Here is a 10030-nt window from a genome sequence, read left to right on the forward strand (position 1 = left end):
GGAGCCTAATGTATTTGACAGCGACGAGGCCTGACATAATGTATGTTGTCAGTCTCATTAGTAGATACATGGAAAATCCTAAAGAGATTCATCTTCTTGCTGCAAAAAGAATCTTTCGTTACCTACAAGGTACTGCTGATTTTGGATTACTCTACAAAAAAGGAGAACATTCAGATTTAATGGGTTTTACTGATAGTGACTATGCCGGGGATCAAGATGATCGGAAAAGCACTTCGGGGTATGCTTTTATGCTGGGTACAGGAGCCGTCTCATGGTCATCCAAGAAACAACCAATAGTTACCTTATCAACAACCGAAGCTGAATTTGTAGCTGCAGCTTCATGTGCATGTCAAGCAATTTGGCTAAGGAGGATTCTTGAAGAAATTCAGTTCAAACAACAAGGAGCAACTTCAATTTATTGTGACAACAGCTCAACAATAAAACTATCAAGAAATCCTGTGCTACATGGGAGAAGCAAGCACATTGATGTCAAATACCATTTCTTAAGGGATCTCGCAAAAGATGAAGTAATTAATCTTATTTTCTGCAGGAGTGAAGACCAAGTGGCTGACATATTCACTAAGCCGCTTAAAACACCATTGTTTCACAAGCTAAGGGAGTTGCTTGGAGTGTGTTCTTTGGGATGATTGTATTAAAAGCTATCTTATTATTCTTTAAACTGAATGTCTGAAATTGTTCAGTTTAGGGGAGGGATTGTTGGGAATATTTTCTTATTCACTGCATAGTTGTCCAGGTCAATAGGAGTTTGTTAGTTAGTGGATGAATAAATGGTATACGTGTCCAGCTCTCAGTACCTAGTGGCTAGTCTGTTGGGTTAAGTTGGGTTAGTGCCTAGTCTTTAGTTAATTCTGTTTTCGATTATTTGAGTCATTGTAATGCCTATTTAAAGGCACTGTTCTTTATTCAATAATATAGCAATTCATTCTCATTCTCTACGATCTGTGCAACAGTTTCCAGTTAATTTTTGCCGAATCAATATTTGCTCTGGGAAACCGTTTTTCTGGAGAGTAACTGGATTCTTATGCTGAGTGCAAATCTTCGTGAAGGTTCAAGGATCAATAAGAATCAGTTGTCAGGGAAGATTCCAGAGGGGTTTGGGCAATGCTACTTACCAGTATAATTGATTTCAGTACGTAAAAATGACTTCACTGGAAAGGTATCTCCTCATATTAGGTTGTCCAACAGCCAGCAGTTACCATCATTGCATTTGGAAGAGAATTCGTTGACAGGATCCATACCATCATAACTGGGGGGTTGTGCAAGGCTGGGGGACTTGAATCTTACTTCAAATTCTCTGAGTGGTTGTATCCCAATAACTTTATTATTATTATTATTAACGAGCTCTTTAAACTCTCTGAATATTTCACGAAACAAACTTACTGGTTTGATCCCGGAAAGTTTAGAAAAAGCCAAGTTCTATTGATTTGTCTGTAAACCAGTTGTCAGGAAGAGTTCAGTCTGTTCTTTTGACAATGGGCGGAGACAGAGCATTTATTGGGACCAAGGAATTCTGTGACGATGAAACTTCCAAAACCATTATATTCAGGGATAAAAGTTTGCTTGGGAAGACAAGGTCAAGAAAAGTTTGGAGATGAGCTGTTCTTGTTCTCAATAATAGCATCTGTGTTGGTTCTTGTTTCAATTGGTATGCTACTAGTCCGAAACTTCAAGTGTGCTCAAGATGAGATCAAAAATGACTTGAAAGTTAAGAAGGAGATCCGAAATGGAAAATTGCTTCATTCTACCAATTAAATATTGATGCAGATGAAATATGTAATCTGGAAGAAGACAGTTTGATTGGGAGTGGGGAGACGGGAAAAGTGAATCGCTTGGATTAGAATAGAAACTGTGGTACAGTAGCTGTAAAGCAACCATTGAAGGGAGATGGTCTGAAGTTTTTTGCGGCAGCAAAGGAGATTTTGAGGAAAATCAGGCGTAGGAATATCCTGGAGCTTTATGCTAGTTTACTCAAAGGAGGATCCAGTTTCTGGTGTTCGAGTACATGCCAAATGGTAACTTATTTCAAGCACTTCACAGACGGATCAAAGATTGGTATCAGAGGTACAAGATTGCTCTGGGAGACGCAAAAGGAATTGCATATCTGCACCATGATGGTTCCCCACCTATTATTCATAGAGATATAAAGACGAGCGACATTTTACTTGATGAGGATTATGAACCAAAAATTGCTGACGTTGGGATTGCGAAGCTTGCAGAAATGTCCCTTAAGGGGTGCGATTGTAGCTCATTTGCTGGCACTCATGGTTATATTGTTCCTGGTGAGTTTGAAAGTACTTTTTCTGCAAGACTGTTGCTTGGGATCATTAATATCTCATGGAAATATCATATTTTCTTACCCTATGCTTATAATTACGGCTAATTTCTTCTGTGAAATCTTATGATGCTGCTATTATTTGTTCCTTTAAGAGCTGCAAACTTATTTAACATATTATGATCCTCAATTCTGTTTTTGGCAATTGCATTCCTTTGAAATGAAGTGTTCTAATCCATGCACTGATACCTTAATGCAGAGATTGCATACACGCTTAATGTGACTGAAAACAGTGATGTATATAGTTTTGGTGTTGTACTACTAAAGCCCATCGACAAGGAATATGGAGAAGGGGGATACATTGTCTGCTGGGTTTAACTCATGTCAATGACCGTGAAAATGTCCTCAAGGTTCTCGGTGAGGAAATGGCTTCCGATTCTGTCCAAGAAGACATGATCAAAGTCTTGAAGATTGCTGACCTTTGCACGACCAAGCTGGTATAGAAGATGCTCGCTGATGCGGATTCTTGTGATTGCAGGTCTCCTAATAACAGTTTTGACAAAAATGACAAGCTTTTCTCCAGTAATTTCCCTTTTTTAGCAGCAGTACATCTCCAGGCCTCCATCAACTGTGGCCAAATTTGGAGAAAATATATTTGTAGTGCTAGATGATGCTGGTTTATGAAAAGCATTTTGATGTTGTCTAATTGAGCGCTTGGAGTTGTTATTTTGTGATCTAATCTATAGGTATATGGAGGCTTAAGTATTTTTTAATTATCATTTGCTCCAACTTTTGCTTGTTTTCGGTGTGAATTGCATCCATCTCTCTGCTCGACACAGTTATGTTACACATAAAAATGATTATTGCATTCACAAGATCTACTCTTGAATTGGAGAACACAATTTAGCTGTAAAAGGACCGTATGTTGTTAACCAGCCCAGCAAGCAACTCCAACAACATAAACAAGCTTTGGTTCTGCACTTCTGCTGCCATTTTTTGTTGTTTTTGTTTTCGGTTCTATGGACAGAGGATTGCTCGCGACATCACAAGAAGATTATCCAATTATATACTACACAGTGGAATCTAGGATTTGAATCTCTTCCAGCATCGGGCAAGCTGGCCCCTCACGTTACTGTGTCCCAGCCTCTCAAACACATGAATTTTGACTACGCGGAGCTGTCATGTGGAATGAAGTGGGGATAACACTGACTATTCTTGGGGGCTAATTGCCCAATTACGGGCCTAATGCTTGACTGGACTGCATTGGATACGCAAGAACGTTCCTTGTTACTCTTGTGAGAGTAGGTTCATCTCCGATGAGCACGGTTGGCTTCCTTGATTTAGGTTTTTTGAGAGATTCCATGCGTGGGGTCCGGAGGACTTTTGGCACTATGGGAAATTTCCCCCGTAAATACGCCTATGACTGAGTCATCCTTGGAGATGGGCAAGCTTGATGGATGAGGATCGAGGTTTAAGAAGCTTGTTCGCAGTTCACAGGGGATGCTTGAGATTGAAATGAGTTTGAGCTTAAAGATTCTCGGTGAAGAGCTTCTGGGTGTTTGAGAATGAACTGAGTTTGTTTAGCTGCAAAGAAAAATGTCTGAAATCCCAATCGTCTCGTGTCTCTCTTATTGTATAATGCCGCAATATTCAATCAAAATTTATAACCCTTTACATGCTCAACATTTCCATTATATCAACAACATGCTCAATCTCCTTAACAATGAAACCAATTTTAAGGTTAAAAGAAGATTTGGAAGTATACAAAAACGAACTTTTATCTAAAATATAAGAATATCAACTTTGACCCTATCAATTTTAAAATTCTCCTAAAACACATGTGAGGCAATTCCTTCGCAATGTGCTTCGTTAAAAATAATCTCTAGAACCACATCTAATTTGGTTATCTTCTCATGGACATTACAAACCAATAATGTTATATCTAAATGTTCTAATTTAGCATTATCTTCATCATCCTCATAAAATTTGATGGTTAATTCAAATCCACAAAGGAAATAGAATTATAAAAACTTTTAGTTTCAACACCATTTTTATCTTGATCAAGAAGTTGCTTCCTCTACTCATGCTTCTGAAATGGGTTCTCGACATTAGTAATCGATCTATGATCACCCTTTTTATGATCCCTAAGCTCTTCACCTCCATCAACTACTGATAGATTAATTTTGCAATATATACATGAATGTCTTTTATCACCAATTCTTGAACATCTCTTTTCAATTATGTAATTTGTCTATATGTCTTCTATTACTAGTTTTTGAATGTCTCTTTCTTGAGAGGGAACCTCTTCATCCTCACCTACATGAGTGCATCATGTTTTAATACCTCTTATTCCAACACACAACAAGCAAATAACAAATGGGATATTAAGACTTTGATACTAACTAATGTAAATAGAAACACAAACAAGAAGACAACAAGTTTGAATTGAAGCCTATCAGGGTTGTCACACAAAAGCCTAATTTAGAATTTTATTTTTAGAAATGAAATTTTGTTATATTCTACTGAAATACAAGCTAAACAAACCTATTTATACTAGTCATGGGTTTACCTAGAAGAGAAAACAAATCTCAATCAATAATTATTAAGTTGTTTTAAGGTTCCTAAACTAGAAAGAAAAAAAACAAATAGCAATCCCAATATTTGATTTTATAAACTAAGTAGAATAAAAAATAATAAAACATCATAAAGAAAAATATTTTCCTAAACTATATAGATAATAATAATAACTAAGAAAAATATTTTTTTTTAAATAATAATCTGGCATAACACACACACACACACGATTACATAAATCTTTTAGGTTTAAGCATATTCTATAATTATTAGTTGTATTATGATCTTAATCTCATATATATCATCTTAGATGATACTAGTTTATATGCTCGTGATAAAAATTTTTAATCATAATTTGTTTTTAGGTCTTAGAAATTTTTTTGGCATTGTTATAAAACCCAAAAATATAATCGTTTTGAATTCTTTTCATAAAGATAATTTTTTTTTATTATTAACATATATCTTGTTTATGTTATCCAACACAATGTTTTTAACTAGAAGCATTATTTCTATTTAAAAATATATTTTATGATTATTAAAGCAAGTTAACATAAATTTTGAAAATAGTATGTGTCCATATTTTGTATGATTGAAAGCTATTTAAACATTTTAATAATAAAAAACGATTTCAATGAAATTATCAAAAAGAATTTATTATTAGTATTATTATTTTTAGATTAGATACATAATAATAAAAACAAATATTAAAATTCAAATAAAAAATTAAAATAATATTTAAAACCATGTCAAAATTAAATATTAAGTGAATCTAGTAAATTTTTTTTGGAGTGTCAAAAAAATTACAGAAAAAAAGGAAAATAAATAAGATAACAAACGGCCAAGCCTAGAGCTTGGTCCACACGTGCATAACAAGCCAGACTTATATGTTTGGCCTTGCTTGAATTTCTTTTTATCAAGAGTGTTGCTACCCAATTTTTGACCTATATTTTTGATAAATTTTTCAAAAAAAATAAAAAAATAATAATAAGGGTTTACATGTGGCGATAACCTAGAGCATCATGGCTAATATTAAGGAAGCAATATGTTAAGGAGGTAATTACTAAATCATAAATAATTTGGTTTGATTTGTGCTGATTATGAAAAATAATCACTATAATATAAAATATCATAGATATATGATTTGATTTGTACTGGTTATGGAAAATAATTATTGCAATATAAAATACCATAGATATATGATTTGATTCGTGCTGGTTATAGAAAATAATCAATGCAATATAAAATACCATATATATGGGATTTGTTAGTGCTGGTTATAGAAGACAATCTCTGCAATAATTATTGCAATATTTCCTTGAATAGCACACATAGAGATTTTCTATATAAGTGAACCTCCAGTCATAATAAAGAAAGAATAAGAGAGAATTTGGAGGAGAGCAATTTGAAGACAAAAAAATTAGGGCATCCACAAAACCCTAAACCCATCTCTTTTAAGCCAGCTAACTACACACCCTCTTTGGAAAAAAAAAAAAAAAAAGCCACCGCCCAAGGAAGCCCTCTTCCTTCTCCTTTCAGTCGACAAAGCTCCCATGCATTCTTTTTTCCCTGCCACCAACCAAACAAACCAAGAGCTAACCTCCAAACCACAACAACCACGTATTGTCCCCACACACTTCGCCTCCAGCCGCTGCCTCGCAGGTAAGTCTTTCAAACTTTGAGAATATATTCACATGGTTTCTTGTCTTTAATTGCGATTAACTGTAATGCTTGTGTTTTTTTTTTTTTACAAAAAAAATATAAAAAAAATGTTTTTGTGTGTTGCATACGGCCAATACCCTAACATGTTTTTTTTAATGTCTTAACAAATATTTGAACTTTCAAAAATGTGTTTTCGCATGGGTTTCTTAAACACAACAAAAAAATTATTTTCTTGCATTTCTGGATTTTACAACATCTTTGTAAAACTCCAAAGGGTATTGGCCAATATTTCAAAAAATACAAAAATCTTATTTTGGGGGAAATTCATTTATTATTCACCGTTAATGTTTGGATAAAGAAATCTCAAAGGGATGAATATCCAGAATATTATTGGGAATAACTTGTTATTATTCACTGTTAATATTTGGATAAAGAAACCCTAAGTGGTAAATATCCAAAATAATTTTCTAGAAATAATAAGTCATCAAACATCATTGAAAGAAGCCTTGATTATAATCGAGGGCATTTCAATTTTACTCCACAGTTTACGAGCCGTGAGAGTATGAAACACTAAGACAAAAATAGGCTTTAAAGCGCCTTGAATTTCCTTAGATTTCTAAATTTTTTTGTCCCTCCTCATTGTGATTTACGAGTCGCAAAACTCTTGAAATACTAAGGGAAAAATGAGCTTTCGAAGCACATGGAATCTCCTTGGATTTATATCCTAATAAATTTAGTTTGAATCAAACTTAGGAAAATTAATGGGATTACAAAACATTAACACCGTAGTAATTATAAAGAAAACCAAACACTAAGCAACTTACCTTAGGTAGGGTGTACTAGGGGTGCTAAAACCTTCCCTTTATGCAACCAGTCCCTTGCCTTAAAATCTCTGAAAGACCAGTTAGGGTTTCTAGTGATCATAATACTAGGTGGCGACTCCAAAGAAATAATACAAAGCAAAAACAAACAAAAAATCGCCATCAGACGCCGCGCAGATTTTGACGTGCGACAAAGGGGATGGACAACATGTCACCTGCCCTTTATTTAAAAAAAAAATGTTTATCACAATTAAGAAAATAGATGCACTATCCTATTTTAGATACTGCAACTTGCACCCACCCACACACACCTCAATCAAGTGAGCCTCGATGCAGATTTTTTATTAAACAATTATATATATATATAAAAAGGTTTTTCACTATTTATATAAGCAATTAAGCATCATAAGAAACCCTAGTTCTTTTAGAGAGTTTAGGTAATTAGCATTTCTTTCTTGTATTATTAATTCAAGTAAAATTTTTTTAAAATAAACTTTGCATAAAAATATAAATATGGTAATAAAAAATATTAGGTAATAAAATTTTAAATTAAGGTTTCTGTATGACCCTTTTTTGGTAGAATTATGTGTTTTTGTACTTGTTGTCTTTCTTATGTTGCTTCATTTGCATCAATTGGTGTCGGAGCCTAACGATCCCAAATTATTTCATTTGCATCAGTTAAATAAACTTGTTGTCTTCTTTTAGAGAGTGTGTTGCAATCTCATGTTAATTTATTTGTTTTGTGTTATAAAATAACCATGGATGGAAGAAGTCACAAATTAGAACATGTTAAGGTAAAAAGGGATGAGGAGGTTCCCTCTTGGAAAAGTTTAATCCAAGAGCTGGTGATAGAAGACATGTGAAGATAAATATGATTATAGATAGATATGGTGATATAAGATATACAAAGATAAATTGCAAAATTAATCTATTAGTCGATGGAGATGAAGAGCTTAAGGGATCATGAAAAGATTGATCATAGATCTATAACTGGTTTTGAAAACCCGTTTCAAAAGCATAAGCAGAAGAGGTTGCTTCTTTATCAATATGAGTATCATGTATAAATTTGGTAATCTCATTTATAATGAAATAGATGTGGATTGATATTCTCCATCAATTTATGATGTTTATTTTAATGATAGTTAGATTGGTGATAATATTATAAAATAATGACAATAATAGTAGTGATAATATCATTGATGGTGTTTTTATTAATAAGATATAGGTGAGTGCAAAGAAAATATGGAAAGTGCTCAACAAAATAAATTTGTTGATTTAAACTATGTTGATCTTTTGTATTCTTACAATGTTATGTTATCACAAATGTAGATGTGTTAAAGGGTTATATGAACACAACATATATTGATGAAGCAATTTTGAGGTTTGCAATTTATTACTTTATAAGCCAATGAAAAAGAAATAATATATCAATTGTTGTTTTTTACATGAATTTTAAGATGAAGGGACTGGAGTTCATATCTAACATTATTATATACTTGAAGAGAAGAAAGAAAAGGAGTTGAAGAGTTTTTATTGGACATCCATGAGATCTAGGCAATTTGAACTTGATGATGACTTCTCTTTTACCTGGAAAGACTGAAGCATGAGATTCTTTTTTTCTAATTTTTAGGCTCATATGATTGCACATAATTTTTCATCCGATTATTAAATCGAGCTAAAATTTAACTAGGAAAATCTAGAGGTCTTGTTTTTTATATGGTTAAAATTTCATAATAATAGGAGTTTGTTAAGGCCTTCCAATATTACCTATAAATTACTAGTCAATAATTTTTTTTTTCCTAGTTGATTTAGGATTCTTTTTTTATTTGGATCAGAACTCTATTATTATTTCTTTTATCTTGATTTAATATTTTCTAGCCTAGTTTGTTACGAATTTTATTACTTTTGGTTTTATTTTTAGGTTTTTCTTATTGGTTTAGGTAAGTTTGTAGGTTTATTTAAAGAGTTATAAATCTTCTAAAGAGATAGATTATCTAAATAGAAAAATATTAAGTAATAATTTTTTTTATTAAGGTTTCTATGTGATTCCTTTTACATCTAAATTTTGTGTTATTGTGCTTGTTGTCTTTCTTATATTGCTTTTGTTTGCATCAATTAGTGTCAAAGCTTAACCGTCCCAGGTTATTACTTGTTGTGTGCTGCAATCCCATATTTATTTTGTTTGCTTTGTGCAACTAAATAACTAAACTGGAAGAGATCACGAAGCCCAAATGTGTTCATGTAGAAAGGGATGAGGAGGTTCCACCTTATTAGAAAACATTCAAGAGCTGGTGAAAGACATGCAGAGAAAAATAGCAAAATTAACCCCATTAGTTGGCGGAGATGAGGAGCTCGTGGAATTATGAGAAAAGTGATCATGAATCCATAACTACTTTTGAAAACACATTTTAAAATCATGAGTAAAGAATGCAGCTTCTTAATCAAGATGAATATGCGGCTTCTTAATCAAGATGAATATTGTGTTGATTTTAATGATCTCATTTATAGCGAGATGGATGTGGAATGGTATTCTCTATTAATTTATGATGTTCATTTTAATGATGATTATGTTGATAATGACATTATAAATAATGATATTGATGATAGTGATAATATCATTAAAGGTATCCTTATTAATAAGATGGAGGTTGAATGCCAAAAAAAAAAAAACATGGAAAGTACA

This window comes from Populus alba, chromosome 13 (genome assembly GCF_005239225.2).
Source record: "Populus alba chromosome 13, ASM523922v2, whole genome shotgun sequence".
Classification (NCBI taxonomy): Eukaryota; Viridiplantae; Streptophyta; class Magnoliopsida; order Malpighiales; family Salicaceae; genus Populus; species Populus alba.